We start from the raw sequence: 9077 nt of genomic DNA on the forward strand, positions 1-9077 counted from the left end.
GCTGATTGTTATCACCTGTTTCCTGTTTCACATGCTGGTAATAACAAGAGGGCAATGCATTTCTAAAACTCAACTGGCTTTTTATTAAGGAAATTATTTACAGTGGTTGTGCAACTCTGCTTGTATTCCAGCCATATGCACACAGACTGACTTCTTGGTGCCTTTTCCAAACTCTTCCCTTCTGCAACTTGTGCACCTCCCTCCAAATTCCATGCAGGTTGTTACATCCTTCTGTACATTGTGGCCAGAATCACAAACTGAGCAGGTGCCTAATAGGAGTCCCCAAAATGGCTCGGCAAGGGTTGTGACAGTCTAGCCTTCAATTAGCTGGAGACAGAAAGGCATGCACTTTGTGATGAAATCGCTTGTGAAATTATCCTGAACATAGTTATGAAGTGAGAGTATAATGCATAAGAATTGAGCTGATACCTCATCTGCCCTGCATAGTTCTTTCTGACAAAGGAAGTCATTATGAAAGCCACATAAATTAACTGATTTTGCAGCCCAAAGGATTGGCATTTCCCCCCTTTAAATATCACCAGATTTTTATAAGTCTGGATTATTTGGTTGTAAGAGTCCAGAGGAGGAAGTAGATCACAATGATCCTTGATGTTTTGCAAAACAGTTTGGGAATTAAGTATTTTTAATATACCAAGCCAAGTCTGAGATACCAAATTTGGATATGGAAGTCACTGTCTTCAGCTGGCAATGCTATTCTTTTGCAATAAAATGGCAAATCCTTGAAGAACTGCTGAAGCTAGAGACAATGTAAAGAAAAAGCTGTATTTGCTTAAATACGCATGTTTATAATATAATATTTTTCTACTTTTTTTTTTTACGGTAAGAGTTATAATGTGCTTAGTGGAACTGGCCTAATCCTCGATCATTCATATTAGCTTTCCTTTCTCAAGTGGTTCCAAAATCTTTTCATGAGTGTATTACTGCCTAGCATAAAGTTTTAATATTAGCCATATGGGGAGAAATATTTAGCTTGGTCTCTCATGACACCTCTATTTTTATTTTTCTGTTTGTTGTTGACTGTTCATTAGAAAGCTTTCTTTATCTTTACTGTGCGAAGTCTTCCCAATACATCAATGGATATGGTAATTGTTACTGTTGGGAATCAGCAGAAAACTGCTAACACTAAAACTATTACCATTTTCTACCGGAATTTATTTTAAAACAACTGTTTTAATACAGTACACTCAGTACATTCAGTTTGTGTTTTAAAGACAAAATATATATGATAAATGAGGGTACAGATGTTCAATACAGAGAATTCTTAAGGACAATAAGCCAAATTCTAATCTGTATTACACATGTGTAAATTCAGTATTATTACTACCAAGGAGGTAGCATCTGACCAAATAATTATTTTCCTCTCCAGCAAGGGAGAAGTTCATAGCAGAGTTAGTAGAAGACTGGAAGCCAAAATGAAAGAAAAATGAAATCCTGTCTCCATTGCATTCAGTGCAAAATTGGGCCAGGATTTTACCCTAAATATATATATTGTCAAGGTTCCTCCCCCACTCTGAATTCTAGGGTACAGATGTGGGGACCTGCATGAAAACCTCCTAAGCTTACTTTCACCAGCTTAGGTTAAAACTTCCCCAAGGTACAAATTAATTTTATCCTTTGCCCCTGGATTCACTGCCACCACCAAACTTTAACTGGGTTTACTGGGAAACGTAGTTTGGACACGTCTTTCCCCCCAAAATCCTCCCAACCCTTGCACCCCACTTCCTGGGGAAGGTTTGGTAAAAATCCTCACCAATTTGCATAGGTGACCACAGACCCAAACTCTTGGATCTTAGAACAATGAAAAAACATTCAGTTTTCTTACAAGAAGACTTTTAATAGACGTAAAGGAATCACCTCTGTAAAATCAGGATGGTAGATACCTTACAGGGTAATTAGATTCAAAACATAGAGAATCCCTCTAGGCAAAACCTTAAGTTACAACAAAGACACACAGACAGGAATAGTCATTCTATTCAGCACAGTTCTTTTCTCAGCCATTTAAAGAAATCATAATCTAACACATACCTAGCTAGATTACTTACTAAAGTTCTAAGACTCCATTCCTGTTCTATCCCCGGCAAAAACAGCATACAGACAGACACAGACCCTTTGTTTCTCTCCCTCCTCCCAGCTTTCAAAAGCTATCTTGTCTCCTCATTGGTCATTTCGGTCAGGTGCCAGCGAGGTTACCTTTAGCTTCTTAACCCTTTACAGGTGAGAGGATTTTTCCTCTGGCCAGGAGGGATTTTAAAGGGGTTTACCCTTCCCTTTATATTTATGACAATGTTTAATGGTAGTTACAATGGCATTGCCATTGATTACTCGACAAAATCCAGGACGACACTTCACTGTTTAATGTTGTGGGCATTAACGTCTCACTAACACCTTATCCCTTGTTGGGTCTGAGGATCCCCCCACCCTCCTATCAACATAACATATAGAAGGAAAATGAAAGCTCCTGTTTATTTCAGTGTCCTGCCATGTACAAAAGGCAATTCCAGGCTTGGTGGTGAATCTCCATGCATTTGTTTTCTACAGACAGAGACTTTTCTATGAGAGTTCAGTCTTCTACTAGAAAATGAAGAGTATTTGAAACAGAAATAAATTAACATTGGCATATGAACAGCTTGGGGAACAATAACAAACCAGATGAAAAAAGAACAAGGCAGCATGCTATGCAACCCGAGAAAAAAAATCAAGAAATCCATTTGCAGAATAAAAACATTAAAGGAACCAAAAATAATCAGGCTAATGGGTAAAAAAATCAGATGAATGTAGTATTAGCGGAAGATGAGAATGTAATTCACAAGGAAGATGGAATTGTTAAGAGTGCAGATCAATATACATAAACACCACAGCAGCAGGGCAAGCTAACCTCAACATTTTAAAATATGCCAAAAGAAGGAGGACACTGTCCAGAAAATGTAGATGGAGAAGTTGAGAGCCAACTGAGGATATTACTGACGGCAAGTCATAGTGAGATGATACTATTATTGTAAAAATGATTAAGTTACAGAAGATATTCATTCAAACTTACAGTATATGATCTTCAACCTTTTGTTCAAACAGAAAACGCTTTTCAGGTAACTTAAGTGTACTGTACCTATTATTACTGTATGAAAACTCTATTCTAATCACCAAGCTGGAGTCTTCCAAATTTTCACGACCTCTTTTAGCACATGGCCCTCTGTATTACTTAGTGATTAGTGGGGGGCTTTCTGCATTTGGTGGAAAGGATCTCTGTCATGACCTGGAATGGGGTAGTCAAGGTGAAACAGGGAAGGTGCCATGGGATTCACACATAGGCCTATCCAGTGGCCCCACCAAACTACTCAAATGATATAAAGAGGTTGCAGTCACTATTTCAGTCTACAGATGTGCTACTTTAACTGGCATTGTGGCCAACAGGTGACTGTGTTGCAGTCCCACACATTGGCTCTGGGTTAGGGGTGTGTGGGTTTCACAGACAATTTAGGCTATAATCTAATCCTTTATTTGATACAACATTTTGAATGGTGAGAAAAATGTGGGAAAAGAGAGATCACCATAGACAGATTATTTCACATAATAAAGGAATAAAATTAACAATAGACAATATTGAAAATACTTAACAAACAACCTAATTTGTCACTTACATTTTTTTTTTAAAGTTCACCTTCTCTATAGTGTGATTACTTCTATAGATCACTAATCATGATCTTTGTAATGCCAACTGGCCAAAATCAGTCCTGGGATAAGTGGGTGCAGCCCCAAGTTAAATTAATGTGAACTATATTCCCTTTTATTACATAAGAGGGCTGTTGGCCCCTTATTGAAACATAGTGGATGTTTTGTTTGGCCCTCTCCCAATACCAGGAGAAAGGGGTAGGGCTGAAGATGAGTTGTAGACTGTCAGTTCCAGGAGCTGGGAGCTGCAGGTGACCATGCCTATGGACAGTCAATGTAAACAAACTGTCTTGTGGCCCGTGAGTGGATTAGCCTGATGGGCTGCGTTTGGCCCGCGGGCCACAGGTTGCCCACCACTGGACTATTGTGTAGTATTCTCCATGCCCATCGTGCACAATTCCTGGATCCTTTAACCTTTTGTGTTTTTCCCCTATTTATTTACATTTGCTGTGTATGTGGTTTAAACTCAGTGTAGTGATCATTGGCTCAGGAAAGTGGCCAGATAGGAAAGAATACCCCAGAGTGGGGATCTCCTACCCCCTGTCCTGAGTAATCCACAATGAGACTGGGAGTTATACCCCCCACCCCAGGGATCCTGAGCCCGGACTTATCGGGGTCACAAGGACTCACCACATGGGAGTGAGAAAGAGGAATCCTTGAGGTCAGGAAGGCATCTGGGTAAAGGGAGTTAGGGCAAGGACCCAGGGCCTTTTGCCATCTGATTCCTTTGGGGTAGTATATAAGCTAGGAAAATTCCCCATGATAGCAGAACCATTCCCCTGTTTACAATTAGGCATACATTTGGCCCAGTGTGTGATTCCACCTTATTAGGATATTATTTGGTCCAATTTCTGTATATTTACCATGATACATAACTAAGTAAAACCATAGTAGAGAATTCTTTCAGTAGTGACCAGAGTTAGTCCAATTGACTAGTCTTTGAATTAATGTAATGTCTTGAGTAAATTAGTAAAATCAAATACATTTGTATTCTGAAGAAATGCTAAATTCCAGTGCTCAGAATTACAAAAGTGCTGAGTGTCCACACTTCCTACTGCATTCAGTGGGAGCTGTGAGTGCTCACCACCTCTGGGGAAAAAAAGCAACATTTTGTCTGGCTCCAACACAAGTACACCATACTCAACAAACTGATGCTGCAGAATACTAATATGATGAGTTCTCTTTCTGACTAGTTAAGGGTAAATTACACTCCACTGTCATCGCTTCCGTAATTCAGACTCCTACATCCAATGTACAAAGACAATTCACCCCATAGTTGTCCCAATACTATATATACATCAGTAGGAAAGCTTTTTAATGTAAATAATCAGGGTGCTGGACAGAAGAAAGGAAGATAAAGTGGTACACTTGGTTGAAGAACAATTTATCCATTCTTTAACATTAAACTATTTTCAGTTCCCTTGGTGAGACACTTAAGCTATTTCTGTCTTAGTGCTTGATTTTAAAATACTGTGTATAGCTTTTGTCCAAGGTCTTTTTAATCTCATGAGGCAGTACAGCTATGAAAATTGAACAAACTAATTTTGGTTTCATGGAGTGTTATGTGTGGATTCATCCAAAATACTTTCCATATTGAATTTCTGTGCAATAAATGTACTTCTTCTAATGTGCTCTACTGTGCACTTATGTCAGTAATGACATTTTCCTGGTTATGTATGATATAACAAACAGATTATCTGAGGAGGCATATTCCAAGTAATTCAGATCAGTGACTTGTCAGATGGGAAATACCAGGGAATACATAGTATGAAAGTATTTACGTATGTTTAGAAGTATATAGAAATAAATCCTTAGAAAGTATTCTCTTGGGTATTGGAGATATATGAAGGGAAATACAGAATATCTCACATTACCAGTGTGAGCATATAAGAGTTATATAGAGCTAAAAAGAAAGCCCGAGGACAAAGAACATGTCTACATCTACGGCCCCATTCCGGCAATCAGTTCCATTCAAGCAGACCCCCTGCACCCATGTACAGCCTCATTGACCAGTGGGGTCATAACATGCTCAGAAAGCATCAGGGACCATGATTGTAAAGCACCTTGCATAATGAGGCCCATATTTTGCCCAGAGGCTCTGTGCATTTCCACTATATACACATTCCATAATAAAAACCCTACTCTCCATGGCATATATAGTTAGCTGTGTTTAAAAAGCTATGTATTTGGAAGGTGGCCATTTGTGATTTTTACTAAGGAATACTACAGTATCTGTCTATCCTGGGGTTCACTGTAGTACCAATCTCTCCGGTATCTAAGCCCTTATACCATGGAACCTAGGACTAAATGAGGACCATCCTTAGTTGTTACATTTATGGATTTTGTGTTGACCATATCTCTTGCTCTTCTGCCCTGTGGTGAATTACGTGCATCTTTCTGCTGACTGCAGCTTGCCCTTCCCTGTAGTGATTCCCACAATCCTGGCCCTTCTAGACGAAAAGAAGGGAAGGTGTTTGAGGCTGCCAGATTCCTTTATGTTGCAGAACCCTGTGGGTGAGGTTACCTGAGTTTTCATGTCGCCTTGGAGACAGAAGACTTAGGTGAATCTTTCTAAAAAGACAGCAGATTTCTTTGTAAAACAAGCTTTATTTTTAAAAGAGTCAAGAAAACAGGATTAAACAAAAATAAATTGTTCTCTAAAGATACTATAGGCTTTATATTGTCCAAATGCTAGCTAATATAGGCTAATTTCAGTTTCAGTCAGAGATCAACAAACTTATGTTTCTTCACAAGCAAAGATTCCTCTGGGTACCTTTGGGCCTGGATGACAGTCTGGCATGCCATTACCCTACCCTGCCTCTTTTTGTGGGTGTCTGTCTCTCTGTCTCTTAAATAGGCCAAACTTCCTGACGGTTCAGTGACTCCTAGGTGTTATGTTACTGCTGTGGGTTCGGTGAAATATAATTGAAGCTGGTAGGAGCTCTAAGAAACAATTATGCTCCTTTATGGCCGCCCCACACAAAATTAAAGCATATGTGAATCCATCCAGAAATTAGAAATATTTGGACAAAGGGTTTTGCTTGGTATTGTTTTAGGTGAGAGGAGGAGGGAAAAAATCAGAGAGAGGCAAGGAAAAACAGAGCGAATGGGCATAAAGCTTGACACAGCCTGGATAAGTGCAATGTGTGACCCTGTGAGAAGCCTAGAGAGGGGGCTTTTGGGTCTGGTGCTGACTAAAAGGTCTGAAGTAGTAAACAAAGAAACTATGTCCTGTTGCTTTGGTTCCTCCTGTGTTCAGGGAAACAGAACTTTGTACATTCTTTGTAAATAAACAAGATTACATCAAAGGTAACAGAATTCATCATCAATTTATTCTAACTGGAATAACCATGAAATCTCAAATTTTTGGCTAGCTGCTCTGTCCAAAAAAGCTAACATTATTAACATATTTGCTAATCCTACTTTGGCTCTGGAGACCTTCTATTAGCTAAGTACCTCCCTACCTCTAAATCAATTGCAAGTCATTCTCGTATACTCATCAAGTGCTATGGCCCTGGAGATGGTTTCTCCACTGATTAGGTGGCCTTAATGGCCATATTTACTGATCTCAATTGCCTCATGACCTGAATTGGGTGGTGTCTACATTTGTTGGAGCTGGCTTTGCTTTCGTGAAATATCTTTCTACCATGTGAGTTCGCTATTAAAATAATTTTCAAAATTAAGCTTATAAATCCTATGTAAGGATATTCACAGTTGTTTAAATGACATTAGTTATTAAGGAGATTTTCAAAGGCACAAAAGGGGGAGAGGTCCCCACCTCCCACTGACTTTTAATAAAAGCTGTTGCTTAGCTACCCTCTGTGCTTTGGAAAATTCCCCCTACACTTTTCCACACTGAACCTTTTATCTTCCGATTAAAAAGCAATTGTGAAAAAATGATTTTTATAGTTAAATACATATTGAAACATAAACCATAACAAGTTAATTTCTTGTTTCATATCCTATTTTATGTATGTAATTCTTGAAACTGAAGAAACAGCTAAATTTACTGAAGTGTTTAAGTGTTCCACTCTAGTCTACTATGATCAAAATGTAATGAAATGTAGATAAAGCAGAACTGGTGCAAGATGCAAACATAAAATTAAACATAGTAAAATAGTGTAGAGTGTTTTAATATACCTATTTTAATCCAGCTGAGATATTTGGGAAATAAATGTGTGGAATAAGAGATAGTGATGAGTAAAGAGAAAAAATGGGAGAAAAAAATGTAATTGCTGATGTCACTGTAGAAATGTGGTAATTGTCTTCAAGAGAAGAAGATGGAGGAGTCAAAAACAATTGAGATTGCAAAACGGGGGCATAGGAAGAATCATAGAACTGTCAACAGTGACGGAGCAGGGTAGAAGCTGGGAGGGTTTAGATAGAAAAGTAATTCATTTTTCATCCTTTGGTCTCATCCTTTGTCTTTTGTCTCATCTATTGGGTTCATCCTTTGTCTTTATAGCACCATATAAAAGAAATTAGAAACATTAGAAATTAGAAACATTAATTAGAAATTAGAAACATTATGAAAACAAGTGCCCTTGTTTTACAAGCCATTTACGTTTTTTGTCTCTACCCCCCCTCACACCTGCCACCTTGTTAAGGAGGACGTAGTGTAAATACTATGGCTGTTGACTATAGTGATGAATGGGAAGATCTCTTTCAGCAAACTCAAGTTGTCTGTCTGAAGGTGGGTGAAAGAAATAAAGGAAAAAGTACTTCAAAATATTTTTGTTCTGGAGTTTTTTTAAAAAAGTCTTTATGGAAACTTTAGACTTTGGGACTTTTCAGGCTGAGTCAAATAGTTTTGAATTCTGTAATATACAAAGGATTCAGCAGAGCATCGTGTGTGTTCTCTGTATAAGAACATAAGAATGGCCATACTAGGTCAGACCAATGGTCCATCTAGCCCAGTATCTTGTCTTCCAACAGTAGTTGGTGCCAGATGTTGCAGAGGAAGTGAACAGAACACTGCAATTTCTCAAGTGATCTGTCATCCAGTCCTAACTTCTAGCAGTCATAGGTTGAGGGACACCTGGAGCATGGGGTTGTGTCCCTGAACAATTTGGCTACAAGTCATTGGTGCACCAATCCTCCATAAGCTTATCTACTTCATTTATGAATCTAGTTATATGTTTGGTCTTCACAACATCCTCTGAAAATGAGTTCCACAGGTTGGCTGTGTGTTGTGTGAATAAGTACTTCCTTATGTTTGTTTTAAAACTGCTGTCTATTAATTTCATTGGGTGACTCCTGGTTCTTGTGTTATGTAAAGGGGTAAATAACACTTCCTTATTCACTTTCTCCACATTCATGATGTTATAGACCTCTATCATATCACACCTTAGTCATTTCTTTTCCAAGCTAAAGTCCCAGTCTTTTAAATC

This window comes from Lepidochelys kempii, chromosome 3, assembly GCF_965140265.1.
Source record: "Lepidochelys kempii isolate rLepKem1 chromosome 3, rLepKem1.hap2, whole genome shotgun sequence".
Taxonomy (NCBI): domain Eukaryota; kingdom Metazoa; phylum Chordata; order Testudines; family Cheloniidae; genus Lepidochelys; species Lepidochelys kempii.